General features: G+C 35.0%; 1 protein-coding gene across 1 annotated transcript in view; it reads left to right on the top strand.

Annotated features, from left to right (window-relative positions):
• Nucleotides 1–17,161, top strand: part of LOC143917881 (uncharacterized) — a 94,486-nt gene that overhangs the window by 56,448 nt on the left and 20,877 nt on the right. The gene's annotated exons all lie outside the window — the stretch shown is intronic.

Genomic DNA, 17,161 nt, shown 5'->3' with positions numbered 1-17,161 from the left:
AGATACTTTTGATAGAGTCTCAATTTGATTTTAATAAATCTCAATCGTCTACCGCTCAAAGTATGTAGATTGTCAGTTCATCCGTTAAGCAAATCTACAGTTTTCAATTATTTATGTACACACATACATTTCAGAACTATCAAATGTGGTCTTGTGGTAAATCGTCGATAGATTGTGGACGGTGGTCGAGGAAGTAACAAAATTTGTGTGATGAAATAGTGCGTTTAAAACACCAGATACAATACTATGTATCATATGTTATTTACATAAATATGTATTTTGTATAATAACGTATTTTCTTTTTTTATTAATTGAACGTCACGGATTGTACGAACCAAAATTTCGAATATACCTACATACATATGTAATATCATATTAACAACATAAATTTTTGTTTCATAATTTTAATACTCATTATTTATTAAGAAAAACGCTTATAGTTAAGCAGATGTGGGGCCGTTAATACCTATAGTCATTAGTCTAGAGGTCGGAATCTGAACGGGCCGGAAACGTCCCGCCTATTGTTCCATTGTTGTAAATCCTTTGTAAAAAAGGTTCGGCAAACCTTTAACAATGCATTTACAATCTTTGAACAATAAACAGCCCCTTCAGATTCCGGGCTCTACTGATTACTACTGGCCAAAATATAAAAAAAATCTAGTCAACAAGGCAGACGAAGCATTGAAGTTGTCTTACTAATCCTAATTTTTCATGGAAAAACTTGGATGTTTCCATACACATTTGACCGCTAATTGGTATTCCTTCTGCTCATTTTTGATTTAAGTATAGTTGCAACTAAATCTTTGTATCTTGACATTTTCATACTCTTTCGGTTCGAAGGACCTACAGAACTATCACAATGTCTCGCGAACGCCTCTAATTTATTTTTTTGTTTAAATAAATTTCGAACAGGTACATATTTGAATCTGAAATATTTTCGAGTTAAGAAAATAATTTCACACACAAAGTTTTATTATTGATAGTAATTAAACATACGTATGTTCGAACAAATTTGCTCTGAATACACGCACTTGTTACTTCTTCGATGATCAAAAGCGACTGAAAGAAATGACGCAATAGTAAAATACATTTAAACGTCGCAATCAATCGGTGCGTCTCATTATCACATGTGAACAAAATTTAATTTATTTAAAAAAAATAATTAATATTTTTCAAGCACGGATAATCCGCTAACCGGATAATCCGGAACCGGATAATCTGTAACTGTACACTGTAATTGTAATATCGCTGTGATCCGATATGACAGATAAGATAAATGGAGTTCATAATCAAAGGGAACGTTTCGACAATTAGGATAGGAGATGATTGCATTGAATGTCAGAATCCGCGTGTGCCTATATATGTAGGTAAATTGTTTCCCCATTAAAGGCACAAACATGGAATTCAAATGTGGTAAGTCGTTGGGGTCTCAACCATCTTAAGAAATGTCTCAACCATCTTAGGCTTCCCCGTTGGATTTGTCATTCACGATGACTACATATGTAATTCGATCGTCTGTAGGTACTCGTATAGTATGATGTGTACAGTTAAGTGTCGGAAACGAACCGGATTCGATAAGATTCAATTATGTTTCGATGCGGACGTGTCATTGACTCGCCACTGGCCAACAATTGGATTGACACGAACTGCTGTCTGTCGAAGAATCTGGTCTTCGGAGACGTGGGTGACGGACGCTTACCGCTCCTAACGGTGCGTCGAACTACCATACAAATTCTATGCCTATTACATATACGTATAATACATACCCTATAACTTTTTCAATCACTTGTCTGTGGATTGTATTAAGCCTGATGTACACCGCTAGTTAATGTGATAAATTTACATCAAATTCCATATGTGTATGTACTGAAAATTTCGCCCAAATTTCCAACTACAATTATTTAGAAATACAATAGAAGGCGGGTATAAAAATTGTAGCTAATCCAAACATACCCTATATCACTACCCTAGTGTTTTAAATGTGTCTTTAGACTCTCTAATATATCTTGAAACAATATAAAATAAGTCTATTAATGAATGTATTTTTCCAAAACTAGTTCCATCTTCCTCGTTGTTGTTAAAATGTAATTCTCTTAAAATTAATAAATATCGATCGCGACACTTGTATTGCGAAAATGCCGGTATATTAAATAGGTGATGCTGCTTCCAATAATCATCTATTCGGTTCAATCTGATCGTTCCCATGTGTGCAACAATCTAGAACACTGAGACCAAGCCACACTCTAAAATACCCAGCATTTAGGGATTTCCATCGAGAAATTCTACTATGGTTATGAATTCAGAAATTCCAGTGTTAACTAGTCTTTATAAACATTGACTCAGATTACACGACCCATGTTCAATGCATTTTTTTTTCAATGCTACCTGAAAAGGCTTAGCAGGTAGTATTCTTGTTTACTTTGTACATGCTCAATACACGACGCCTGTCGGCGGTTTTCAAGCCCATGGGCTTGTCGGCAAAACGCCGATCGGCAAAACGCTGATCGGCGTTGGTCAGAATTCGAAGGATTAATAGTATAGGGCAGGGTTTCCCAGACTTTTTCTGCAATGTAACACTTAGCAACCCCGGAAATTTTAACGGAACATTCTTACTAGTAAAAATTAAAAAAAAATGTTATTAAAAATTGAGGCACTCTTCTGACAAACTCACCCAGAAATAATTTAAAGGCTGATCTTTGCATTTTTCTTTCAAATCAGTCAGTAATTAAATCAATTAAATTTTCATAATCAATTGCGCATAATAGTCATAAAACTCATAGTCACGGAAAATGGATTCCGAACCCAGGAATCATCCTTACTATGTTTTTGGAAAATATTGCAAACGAGTTGTTTCCAAGTTATGTACATATGTAGGTGTTCTAAAAATATTTTGGAAACTTCTTCATCTACTTTAAAATTTAATTTAAATAGGATATTGATCATCACTCGCCTTTCAATATGAAGTAGAAGATCTTTAAATGTGTTGCAGTGTATACAACCTTTCCAAATTCCGGTGTTTCAGTGTTCCGCGGAACATATGTAGTTTAGGAAACCTTGGTATAGGGAAATAGCTTCTTAAAAAACTTTATTCTCCTATTGTAGCAATAAATTAGTTTAATTATCGTTGTTACCAATGTATCCATAGGAAGCGGTATATCTCGGCGAAATGTTGCTCACTGTAGGGTTTCAGTATTCCCGGACTTTTTCAATTCCCGGGACACGGGAAGGAGCCCGGGATCGTTCCCCGGAATCCCGGGACAACAAAAATTCCGTAAATTCCCGGGAATGTCTGTCCCGGGTCGACCCGGGTCAGAAACCCTATTGCTCAGCAACTTGACAACTTACATACATATGTACTCGTATATACATATGTATGTATACAAATTGTATCGTAGCAACATGCACATTGTCATTGTTGCCTCTGTTTGTAGTGGACTCTTGGTCTGTATGGAGTATGCACTCTAATATGTGTAATATAGCTATTAAATTGGTTACGGTGTATTGCCGCAGACGAACCCGGAAGGAAGATAGGTACCCTGATGCATCAGATGCGCTCCACTTGGCAATCCAGCGGTTCCACAAGTGTGTGTGTGTGTTTTGCATACTCTATTTGCTGTGCGATATGCTCAACGTTCCGTTGCGGCATTCGGCAACCGCGACATTTCACTCTCGTTTTTGCACCGCACTTTTTCCTATCGACAATTTCGCGGTTGCACTTTGAAAAAAGACTTCAACATAGATAGCTTCGATCGGCCTTGATCTAGAAATTTTTGCGTTTTGGGTTTGTTTCCGGTGTGCCCGTTTTCTTTTAAAGATCTATCACATCATTATCGCTTTTTATTCTTACTGCTCTATTGCAGTGAAATGTTTATCAAAAAATCTTAAATCGATCGTGTGCTTGATTTGAAATACATCTTGAATTTCTCCACAATATAGAGTTTCATTTTGGCCCAATATTGGATTACTACTACTACTAAAGTTTGATTCATTTTCCTTAGCGAGGCTTTTAAACAGACATGTACATACATCAACATCTATGGCATTGATGAAATAACTACTAGGTCCATGGTTTGAAATACAAGGTGGTACAATTTGTTTGTTTTCAAATTTGCTTTTATTTATAAAAAAAATCGAACAAGAGTAAACTACCACTTTCGGTTGACGGATGCTTATCAAATTTTATATATAATCTGGTATTAAGCTTAAACTTGTAGATATCAGTTCAATAAACCAAAAGGTTTCTGAGAAAAATATAAAACACCTTCATTCTCTAGAGTTAAAGTACTACTTCCGGTTCAAATAAAAATATTCAAAAAATATTACGTTATAAAATTTATAATTACTATTACATGTAAAAAATTTCAGTCCGATTCAGTCAGCGGCTTGGGAGATAATTGAATTCAAAAACTTAAAAAAGAGGACACTTATTAAAAAAGAGGTACCATTCCTGGTCAACTTAAAAATTTGAAAAAAATTTACATCTTGTCGATAAGAATTTTAGTTACTAATACTATATTTCAGTTCCATAGGACTAACGGTGTTCAAAAAATACACAAACATACACACACACACACATTTTTTTCTAGATCATTAAAACGTGATCAGTAATCGATTCTGAGTTCGAATCAGTCAAAATCTCGAGTTCGAATTTTCGCATGATCACAAAACTTCATCTATTGTTACTACGTACATAGATAAAGTAAAAATAATAAGAAAAGTACGCTATATTTGAATTTGAATATCTGTACACTTCTCTTGAACACAGGGTGAATGTTGCCCTCATCAAGTTCTTGTTTTCTATATTTAGATGTTTTATCTCATGCCAGTCTATTCTGGCGGAAATTGGCCTTCGGAGAGTTTGATCTGGATCCGCCATCGTTCCCTATTTCATATTCCTCTGGCAAGAACTGTGGCATATTTTAATTCTCCCATTTGTCGAGGCCTCCGTTTCTTAAATTCACTGGATGGTGTCATTGACATTTGTCATATCTCTTTTCATTCGCTGCACCGCTTCCTCGGTTACGGGGGTCGCGGCCAACTAGAGCAGTTGACAATTGTAATTGTTAACTGTCTTGGCTGTTATATTTTTATCTATTGTAAGAATTTTAGTGTCATGTATTTTTATTTTATTCTTTATCTGTTTAGCACACTCGCTTTGAAGTAATCTGTTAGGTGAGAGTGCATGATCAATTGATATAAAATAAAATAAAATGTATTACCGTGTTAACATCTAATAAGAGTTTTCTTTTTGTACTTTTTACATATCATCTATGTAATTCTTATTATAAGCTCATTTACATGTACGTATGTATGTGCTATCATTTATTCTGCCATAGAATGATTCGCAAAATACATTCTACTTCATTAGTAGACTTTTCGATCCAGCCAAATTATTTCAGATGAGCTTTCGAAATTTCGATATGAAATTAGAAATTTTTATATAAAAACCGTTCACAAATTATTTATGCTCTGCCATTAGAAAACGTGATTAACCTTTCAGTACTTTGTTGAATGATTTTACAATTGGCATGCTTTTGTTGATTTGCAAACTGAATTAGACATGGGAATACATACATACATATGTATGTTGTATCGCATTTACATTATTTTCGATTACAGCTAGATTTAGACAATACATCGCATTTACAATGTATTGTCTAAATCTAAACACGTTTATAAGCATTATATAAAATGTACCGGAATAGTTTTGAATGTATTATCAAAAGCATCGAATGTATTATCATAATATGGCAGTCGTTTATTATTAACATTGCGCATAGTTTTATAATATAATTTTAAATTAAAATTAGCCATTATAATAATGCACAGTTGACGTCGATGACTCTCAAATTTGTCAAATGTGTCAAATTTAAATAAACGTTTCGACTGACATTTTTCTAGAATGTGTAATCTTAAACGTGTCATGCAAATGAATTTATGCTCTAATTCGAATATGATTATCAGTGGGCGGCTCTTCGTATGTATGTATGTATGTATTATAAACTGTATACTAATTTTACAATACAGATTTATAACCCATGTGTGGGAGATTTTATAATGTATGGAAAAGACTTCGATAATGGTTTGATGTAGTTTATTGAAATGTAAAATTTGCACGTGGTGGTTCAGCGGAGCGTACGGAACACAAGTTGTCCGTACGCCGTCTGCTCGAACTCTGTCGACCGTCGCGTATTTCCGCTTGGGCCGACACTAATGCCAACTCGTCAATAATGCCAATCGACAATCAGTTAATAAGACTGTTTGCCACACGTCATTACAAAAGTCGGAACATAGTCCCACATAGGAAAACTGTTGAACAATACAGTTATTCTACAGAGTTACAGCATTACTGACGAGTCGTTTACAATAAATCATAGCTCTTAAAATAATTAAATAGAGGGTGAATAATGAAACCTTTGCCTCATCCAGTGTGAGGATAAAATCAATTTATTGGTTCAGTAATATTTCAACTTATAGGTATACCTCTGGTGAATGTTGTTTCTCTTTACATTAAAATTTTTGAAATCTCCTTTGAAGCTGTGAATAAGCATTACAAGATAAGTTTACTTTAAAGAAGAGAGAGTGGACTGTATATGGTTTAAAACTTAAGCATTCCTCATCTTGATGTTAACTTAGACAATACAATGTTGACACTGTTACAGTTGTCAAGACAGATCAGCTATTACCGATCAACTAAACTTGATTAGTGAGTGTAATGCTCCTAAGTTAACTTGATTTCATCAACAAGTAGCACAAACATTGCTAAATTAAAAGTAAATTGGAAAGTCATTCATTCATTCCTACAAGCAGGAAATGAAGGCGAACTATGATTATAGATGTCTCTACGTTACATCGAAATGTTCAGTATTATAATATTTACTTATTCTATGATTCACATAAATACTATAAACAGTAAGAGTTAACTTATGTTTTCATAACAAGAAACATAAGACCTGCGGATGACTCCCGGCAGGTTATAATTAAGTAGACATGAAATAATTTAAGATGCTCCATTAAGTGTGGCTTGGAGACTAACATTAACAAATCATGAATCTAATTTTAACTGTCAAATTTGAACAGTTTATTTTAAACTCGGATATAATCCTTCCGAGTGATGACATGAGACAAGTCTTATATTATAAAGACAAAATGATTAGATTAAATTCGGAGATATATACTGCCGAATGTTAAAATGAAAATAGCTTAAATTATACACACAACACAATTAAAGTGAATTACGGAGTACTACTATTAACATTGACTGATTTAAACTCATGATTACATCTAATAAGTAATATGAGTTGGGGGTAGTGTCTTCGGGTTAAACTAAGCTACCGAAGTTGACGGAATTGAAGCTGCTGTTTCTCCTCCCTCTTGCTGATCTTCCTTCCTGTCAAGTGGTCCTTGTGGTAGAATCGGCAATGGCGCCACTAGATGACTGGACCGACGAAACTCTCCGCTGGCAGTAAAGACGTCGACGACTCGAACTCTGCCATCTGGTCCGGGATACAATTTAGTGACTCGACCCAAGACCCATCGGGTTGGCAGCATGTGTTCCTCCTTTAACAGGACCATTTGACCCACACTCAGATTGTTGCTCGAGTCCTTCTTCCATTTGTGTCGTAACTGCAAAGAATGTAAATATTCCGCCGACCAACGTTTCCAAAATGCTGCTGTGGTCAATTGTATCTGAAGCAGATTGGCATGGACATTAGTGTTATATTTAACCTCCATTGGAAGAGCGAGTAAGGATCTGCCAATTAAGAAATGTCCAGGTGTGAGGGGTAAAAGGTCTAGTGGATCCGAAGACAAGGGACTAAGAGGACGGGAATTCATGCAAGCTTCTATTTGAGTCAATACCGTACAAAATGATTCGAAATTTAAGGTGGTGGCCTTTAACACCTTGTTTAAATGAATCTTCATGGATTTAACCGCTGCTTCCCACAGCCCTCCCATGTGAGGCGCCCTTGGCGGGTTAAACTTCCAACGAATCCCTTCGGAGGCTACATACCGTAGTAGCTTCTCCTCATGAGGACGTTCGTAAATTAATTTTACTAAATTAACGAGTTCACGACTTGCACCGACAAAATTAGTAGCATTGTCGGAATATATCGTATTGGGCCTGCCACGTCTGGCTACGAATCTTCTTAAACAATTTAAGAAATTTGAACTCGTTAAGTCTCCGACAAGTTCCAAGTGAACTGCCTTACTGGAAAAACACACAAAGACACAAACGTAACCCTTAATTATCTTAGAATTCTTATTGCAACCACTCTTCACAGGAAAAGGTCCTGCGAAATCTATCCCCACATGACTGAAAGGAAAATTCGCAGTGGTACGTTCAAGCGGGAGTAATCCCATTAATCTATTGTGTGACAGTGGTTTATTTCTGAAACAAATGACACATGAACGCACCACTCCTTTGACAGTATTATGTCCGGCCAATGGCCAATAGGTCTGCCGCAATAACGACAGTAAGGCTTGAGTACCCAAGTGAATATATTTCAAGTGCGCATCTCGGACAATCATGTGTGTAAGTTTATGCTTATTTGACAAGATAATGGGTGACGTTGATAGAGTTGTTCCCAGAGGAAGTCTACTTCCAACACAAATTAAATTCTCGTGGAATAGAGGGGACAATTTAGCTAATTTACTGCTACTGGGAATTGGATGTCCCTTGCTCAGCAAACGATATTCCAATGGAAATGATTCCATTTGCGATAACCTTATCAAATTATTTAAAGCATCTTTTAATTCTAAAGCGGACGGTTCGTTATTTTCTTTAACGTTTAATTGTTTATTCCTTAGTGGCCGACGAACATATGATAAAACTCGAAGGAGTCTTGGAAGATGAGAATGTTTATCTATCCAATTATTTTCCCTCACAAGGGTAGCGTTAGTGACTACCCTTCTCTCTGGAAGATCTATTGTGATCTCAGGAGGTCTTCGAGGCCATCGTGATTCGTCTAATTTCAACCAACTAGGGCCGTCCCACCATAACGAATTATGATTTAATTCTGATGGTTGAGTCCCTCGAGAAATTAAATCTGCTGGATTGTCTGTAGAGGAGACATGGTACCACTCAATGGGTTGAGATATTGATTGGATTTCGGCCACTCGATTGGCAACGAAGGTGGTCCATTTACATGACTCTCCTCTAATCCAATGCAATGCGACGGTTGAATCCGTCCAATAATATTTTTCATTAATATGAATTGTTAATTGGTCTATTGTTGACTTCATTAACTTTGATAATAACATAGCGGAGCACAGCTCTAAACGCGGAATAGTTACAAAACTGAGCGGAGCGACTCTCGAACGAGAACACACAAGATGACATTTGGAATTTCCCAATTGATCAGTACATTTTACATAAATACAAGCACCATAAGCTTTCTCGGATGCGTCACAAAATCCGTGTGCCTGTATATTAATGACATTATTTAGTATTATCAATCTAGGAATTTTATAAAGTTTCATGACTGTATTGGATAATTGACAATCTTTCCATTTTTTGAAGATTGTCTGAGGAATGAATTCATCCCAACCAATGGTTTGTTGCCAGACAGATTGCATTAATATCTTATAATTAATTAACAATGGAGATAATAGTCCTAATGGGTCGAAGATCTGACTAATTACTGATAAAAAGTTTCTTTTTGTTATATTTTCAGTCTCGACTTCGGTTTGAACCTTAAATACAAAAACGTCTTCCCGCGGTTTCCAAAATAAACCTAAAGTTTTGTGTGATTCGTTAGAGAAGTTAAAATCTGAACAATCGTCAGCTTTAACATCCGTGATTATATCGGAGTTGTTCGATGTCCATTTGCTTAAGGGCATACCGGCTGATAATAATATGGTTTCCAGTTGAACCTTTAATAATTTACCAGCTTCAATAGTATTAGTTCCCGTGAGCAAATCATCAACATAAAAATCACGTTCGATCACTTTACTAGCGATGGGATATTTGTTTCTATTCTCCTCTGCTAACTGATTTAGACATCTAGTAGCTAAAAATGGGGCTGAAGCAGTTCCGAATGTTACTGTATTAAGCTTGTAATGCTTGAATTTACTCTGGGGATCTGTTCGCCAAATGATTCGTTGTACATTTTTATTTTTCTCTGCTATTTGAATCTGTCGGTACATCTGCTTAATATCCGCAGTAATCACGTATTTATGGAGTCGAAAGTTGAGTAGTAAACTTAACAAATCTGATTGGACACTAGGTCCCACCATCAAAATATTATTTAGTGAGATATTAGACGTTGTCTTTGCGGACGCATCAAAAACTACACGATATTTAGTGGTAAGGCTAGACTCCTTAACCACGACGTGATGAGGTAAATAACAATGAACCTCATGTGCCTCCGGAGGTTCACACTCTGACATATGTCCTAAATTTATGTACTCTTCTAAAACTTTATTGTATTCCATTTTTAAATTATTATTGGCTAAAAAACGTCTTTCCAAAGTTTTGTGTCTTTTCTCCGCAATGTGCAATGAACTTCCTAATACTACCGGGGAATTTTTATATGGTAAAGCTACACAAAATCTACCGTTTTTATCTCGTGATGTGTGTGCTTGGAAATGTTCCTCACATCTTTTCTCCTCAAGAGATTGATGTTTTACCATAGGAACCTGGTCGATCATCCAAAAGTTTTGAATGTGACTGTCTAATTGACTTAAGCCTATGTGGCTCTTCCCTGGAGCATTATTTACTTCGGGATATGGACCAACTATTGTCCATCCGAATTCGGTATCCTTTAAGATAGGCATACCTTTTCCTAACTGGATGGTTCCTGCTTTCATAGCATGAACGCAAATCTCGGCGCCGAGCAAGAAATCGATTGGCGTCGGTTTATTCCAAAGGGGATCTGATAACTTGATTCCCGCTGGTATTGAAATTAACTGTTGATCCAGTTTCACAGTTGGAATTTCGCCAGTAATTTCTGGTAATACCAAACACAACACTTTGGTTGAGTAATTAGTGGTTGAAGACCTTATGGTCACCTTGGTGATGTGACGAATGCTACTTTCTTGATTAGCGATACCTACAATTTTTTGAGAGATTTTCTCTAACTTGAAGTTATTCTTCTTAGCGAAAGATGTGGTAACATAGTTGACTTGTGAGCCGGAATCTAATAATGTGCGACCCTTAACGACCGTTCCATTGGACGTTATAATGTCTACTTGTACCGTCGGTAAAATTATCTCCCTTTGAGAGAAATGAGTAGAATGAGCATTAATTGACTTCCTTCCCGTATTATTGGAACTAAATGTATCGTCCTGATGCAACAAAGTGTGATGGTTTTGTTTGCACCTTAAGCAATTATAGTTAGACTTGCAATTTGTTATCTTATGCGATGAATTTAAACATTTAAAACACATGTTATTAGATTTAACGAATTCATTTCTTTCCATACTGGATTTTGCTTTGAATTTATCACATTTGCCTATGAAATGATTATTTCGACAGAATGCGCATGCGTTTACCTTACTTGATGGGTTTTTGTTCGCGACATGAGTTCTCATGATTCTTTGACGACTATGAGGGAATTCCTTCACCGTAGTTACAGATGCAGTAGATTGTAATACATTACATCTATTCTGCAAGAATGTCTCTAAACTTTCATATGGTGGCATTTCTCTGCTAACCAGCGATATTTCCCAGTCTCTTACTATATTAAAAGGTAATTTCCTTAGAACTAAACATGTTACCCATGGATCTAAAATTTCTCTCGCGTAACCCAACGATTCAATGTTTTTAATACACACTGTTACCTGATTCAATAGATTTCTCAATTCGATATGTGATTCTCTTGTGATTAATTTTAAGTCACAAAGTGAATTAATCCTAGTTTTGAGATTAAGTCTTGGTAAATTATATTGCTTGTCTAAAATACTCCAAGCTATTTCGTAATTGTCTGAGCTAATATCTAAACCTGATACAGCTGCCAAAGCGGAACCGATTAAGGATTGATGCAAATATTGCAATTTCGTGACATTCGAATATTCCGTTTTGTTTCCTATTATATTCTTAAAAGCTTGTTGAAACGATTGCCATTCAGATGGATCTCCCTGAAATGTGGGAATGGTTAACGTCGGTAACTTATCTCTAGCAAATTTAATTGTTGCTTGCTCTACCTTTAGTTTACTATCTTGAAAGGATTGGCAATCTAATGCTGCTTTAAGATTTTTAACTGTTATTGTAATTGCATCGTACTCTTCGTCTATTTTGGCCGCTTTCGGTATGTCTGTAAGGTTATCTAAATATTCGTAATGGAGTTTTCGGACATAATCGTATGCTTCTTTAATGGTTTGATACTGTCCTTCATCTAATTCGGAGGATTTATCTATTTTTCCTTTTAGTCTTTGTACCGCGCCTGAATACCTTAATTCTATTGACGTCATTATAACTTCTACTTTATTTTCCTTCGCTAATATTTCTATCGATTGAGTCTGACTTCGAGTCTGATGTATTCTAGAGCTTGACCTGTCTCTAATAGGTTCTACGTCCCTAGTTGGATTTCGACCTTTATGCGACTTGGAAGTCGAAGCTTCTATTTCCTCGTTTTCAGCACTTGACATTTGTTTCAGAAAGTTGCACTATTTCGTCTCATAAATACAGTTGTTCTCTACTATAGCTGTCAATTGAACTATTCGTAGAGATAAGGTAATAATATTCAATGATTAACCGTGAATCTTAATATTCTACTTTAACTATTATCACCAGAATCTATCCAACATATTTTGGAAGAAATTACAACCCTAAATTGGTGGGTGCTTGATTTAAACCACTTTGGGGCTACAAGTCTTGTGATTTATTTTAAATCACCACTGTTTCATCACACATTATGAAACAAAGAGATCTACCGATGTATGAATATGCCGGTATGTACTTGATTTAATCCACTTTGGGGCTACAAGTGTAATTCCACATTTATCGTGGAAGGGGGGGGGGGGGAGGGTGTTTCTACACACATTAAGAAACAAAGATCTACCGATATGAATATACCGGTATGTACTTGGTTTAAGCCACTTTGGGGCTACAAGTATAATTCCACATTTATCGTGGAAGGGGGGGGGGGGAGGGTGTTTCTACACACATTAAGAAACAAAGATCTACCGCTATGAATATACCGGTATGTACTTGGTTTAAGCCACTTTGGGGCTACAAGTATAATTCCACATTTATCGTGGAAGGGGGGGGGGGGAGGGTGTTTCTACACACATTAAGAAACAAAGATCTACCGATATGAATATACCGGTATGTACTTGATTTAATCCACTTTGGGGCTACAAGTATAATTCTCCACGTGCTTTGCTAATTTTACACTACATCTGATTTTACACTTTTAATACGAAATTCGATGCGACCGATGAAACCTTCCTTCGTAGCGCGATATTATTTTATACAATCGCGTTAATTAATTGTTATACTTTAAAACATATTTTAAAAACTGACCTACCCACATGATTGCCTTTTGAACAGATTGCCTGAGATTGAATACATTCACTTACTTGAATATCCTTTACGATGTTTATGTGATCGTTCCGATAATTTTGGATTACCTCTGTGTCCCATGCGTCTTTGTAGGTTATGTTTTTATTTATATATTTTCTGCGTCAATCACGCGGTCATGTACCTCTGTACATCAATCAATATATTGCTGAAATAGAAGCAAACATGTTATTAGTATTGGAAAGGTATGGATAGTAACAAAGGAACGATACCGATTTCTTAATTGACATCCATTTTTTCTCGACCACGTTTTTTCCTATTGGTTTGTCCGTTTGGTGTTGTGGCCTAGGTTACTGGTGTCCGGTTCGAAGTGACCATCATGGAAAAGACTTCGATAATGGTTTGATGTAGTTTATTGAAATGTAAAATTTGCACGTGGTGGTTCAGCGGAGCGTACGGAACACAAGTTGTCCGTACGCCGTCTGCTCGAACTCTGTCGACCGTCGCGTATTTCCGCTTGGGCCGACACTAATGCCAACTCGTCAATAATGCCAATCGACAATCAGTTAATAAGACTGTTTGCCACACGTCATTACAAAAGTCGGAACAATGTATGTTAGTGGTTTAACATTGGAGCACATTGGACGACCTTATATACGCGTTTTTTCTGCAAATACAGTTTAAGGTCGTTCAGTGGCATATGTACGTCTGTTTTTTTTAATTGTATTCAATGAATGTTGTGGAAACTTTGTTGTTAATAAAGCTGCACCTTTTACGGGGAAATTGGTGATGGATTCTATAATGGCGTGTTAAAACGATATTATGATCGCTCGAGCAGATCAAAGAGATTTGCTGACGTCTAAACGCATTTCCTCGTCTATTGTTTCGATGGTGTTTTGTTTGTTTATTGCTATTTACGTACTGCAATAAACAAAACAATCGGTGTGCATTTGTATTCGTATACTGACGTTTTTTCCAGCTAATTAATCGGCTGATTTGAATACTATCATGCGATCGTTAACGCTCAATCACATGTTCAGTTTAACAACTACTGATGCGTTTAATTCATTTATTATTTATCAATTTAATGATTCGTGTGTATGGAATTGATAAGTTCATATGGGTATTGCGATATGATTTTATTCTGGTCAGTTTTGACGTTGATTGATGGACACCGTTTATTAAGTATACACAGTTTTGTTGAAATACGCGGGCAGCGAAAGGGTTATAAGGACAATTTATTTATTTTCGAAAGGCAATAACGGTATTTTGCGTGCATATATTCATGTGTGTAATCAATGCGAATTTTTTGCTTGTGTTGTATAATAATCAAGACCAGTGCAGTGACTTTCAAATAAGTTTTTTGAACGGTGTTGTATGTATACTGCATGGTCGGATTGAATTAAATTATCTCCACCACTTATATATTAAAATTATTTATTTTTTTGTATAAAAGTAACCCTTATCCTTATTAATTCTCAACAATCAAAAGGGGTAGTTTTTTCCCGGTTGCTTTATATGTTTTTCATGTTCACATTAAATTAAATTATAATCCTTATACTAATATCATGTAATAAAAAATGATTAAATTTAATAGCCGGAATTTTGTTGTAGATAATCAGTATAGTCTTCAAATATAATTTTTTTCATTTTTAAATGCTTTTTATTATTACGAAATTATGTTCACAATACATCTTATATCTATTTTAATAGCTACTGATCTACTGATCATTTTCTATTTTACAATTTTATTTTATTTGGTTAGTAATCATTGTATTATATTATTATAATGTTAATTTACAGCATAATAGGAAAAAGAGCTCAAAAACCTATTTACAATTCTTATAAAAAATATAATAATATATATTTGTATGTACGTAGATAAAGTCTAAAATTGAACAAACCCGATTTATTGGCCTAATATGACTTTTATGATGTATTAACGAATTCTGATATAATTTATCATAAATGGTGCGAATTTTTTAAATCAATCTTTATATTGTACAAATTCAGTTTAATGCTTTTTTAAAGCTTTTTAAAGTTTAAATTTAATCCTTGTAATCCCTAATAAAAAAAGAAAACACAATTTTGGTCATAATTCTAACATTTCAACCTTTTATATACAGTTGAAATATATTTTTGGTTTTATATAATATATAGGTGCATATATGTACTTGAATGCCTTCTGAAAATTGATACAAAGTATTTTTCATTTTTATAAAAGTAAGCGTTGTTTGAAACGGTTACACGACAATTGGTGCAAGTCCAAAAGGTTCAACGACAAAATGTACCCGCGACAAAATGTTCACGCGACAAAATGTACTTGCGACAAAATGTTCACGAGACAAAATGTCCACGGAAATAATGTTCAATCGACAAAATGTTCAAAAATCCTAAATTTTTAATGGAAAAAGTAACTTTTTATTGAATTATATTTATCGATATATATGGTACTTTTTATCGTATACATCGCGGATGTTATTAAATTAGTATAAATTACAGGTGTTCTCAACCGTACCAACATATTCTTATTTAAATTGAACAATTACATTTTAAGCGAATGTCATTATGACTCATTGAATATCATTTTAAGATGTCATTGAATTAATTTAAATGTTAGGGGTTCTTAGCCGTATCCAATATTTACTTATTTAAATTGAAAAAAAAAACTTTCTAAGCGTATGAACTGCAGATTAATTGAATTAGTTTATATGGTAGGCAGTAAATTATTCATTTGAAATAAAGAAAATTTTGGAGACGGTTGAGAAGCCCTGCCATAAAAACTAATTCAATGTAATCTGCAGTTCATACGCTTAGAAAGTTTTTTTTTTCAATTTAAATAAGTAAATATTGGATACGGTTGAGAACACCTGTCATTTATACAAATTTAATAACGCCCGCGATGTATACGATAAAAAGTACCAGTACAAGATACCATATACATCGATAAATATAATACAATAAAAGTTACTTTTTCGACTAAAATAGGAAAATTTAGGATTTTTGAACATTTTGTCGCTTGAACATTATTTCCGTGGACATTTTGTCGCGTGAACATTTTGTCGCGGGTACATTTTGTCGCGTGAACATTTTGTCGCGGGTACATTTTGTCAGTGCACTAATTTTCGGGTACATTTTGTCGTTGAACCTTTTGGACTTGCACCAATTGTTGCGTTCCCGTTTGAAACACAAAATTTAGGCATCAAATTTAGAGACATATTTTCATAGAAAATCCTAAGCAGGTACACCATTTGTATTCACCTTTTTCGCTCTGACCCAATGTACATACATATGTACATACATACATACATATATTATATATAATGTACATATATATTTTTATTTTTTCGACTACTGTGGCACATTAGGGATTCCTATACTGCCACAATGGTCCAAACTTAAACTTAAATATAAGCCTCTTATTTATTTTTAATTATGTTACTTTTACTATGTGACATTTCTACTCTGTAATTTTTGGGCATTCTAATATCACTGTCATTGAGAATATACCAAAACATTTCTTGTCAAAATAAAGTGGTTTCAATGTAATTATGTTGGATTGAAAACGTCTGATCGTTACACTTCAGACTCAGTGCACCAATGGTCCAATCTGGTTGTTTCATAACTTGCGTATACACTTGCGCTATTATTTGATCTGATTAAAATGTGAAACTGTCGTGGCTTTGTTGCGTCGATTTC

This window comes from Arctopsyche grandis, chromosome 10 (genome assembly GCF_051622035.1).
Source record: "Arctopsyche grandis isolate Sample6627 chromosome 10, ASM5162203v2, whole genome shotgun sequence".
NCBI classification, from domain to species: Eukaryota; Metazoa; Arthropoda; class Insecta; order Trichoptera; family Hydropsychidae; genus Arctopsyche; species Arctopsyche grandis.
The sequence above is the reverse complement of the archived record's forward strand: the minus strand, read 5'-3'. Positions and strand labels throughout refer to the sequence as shown.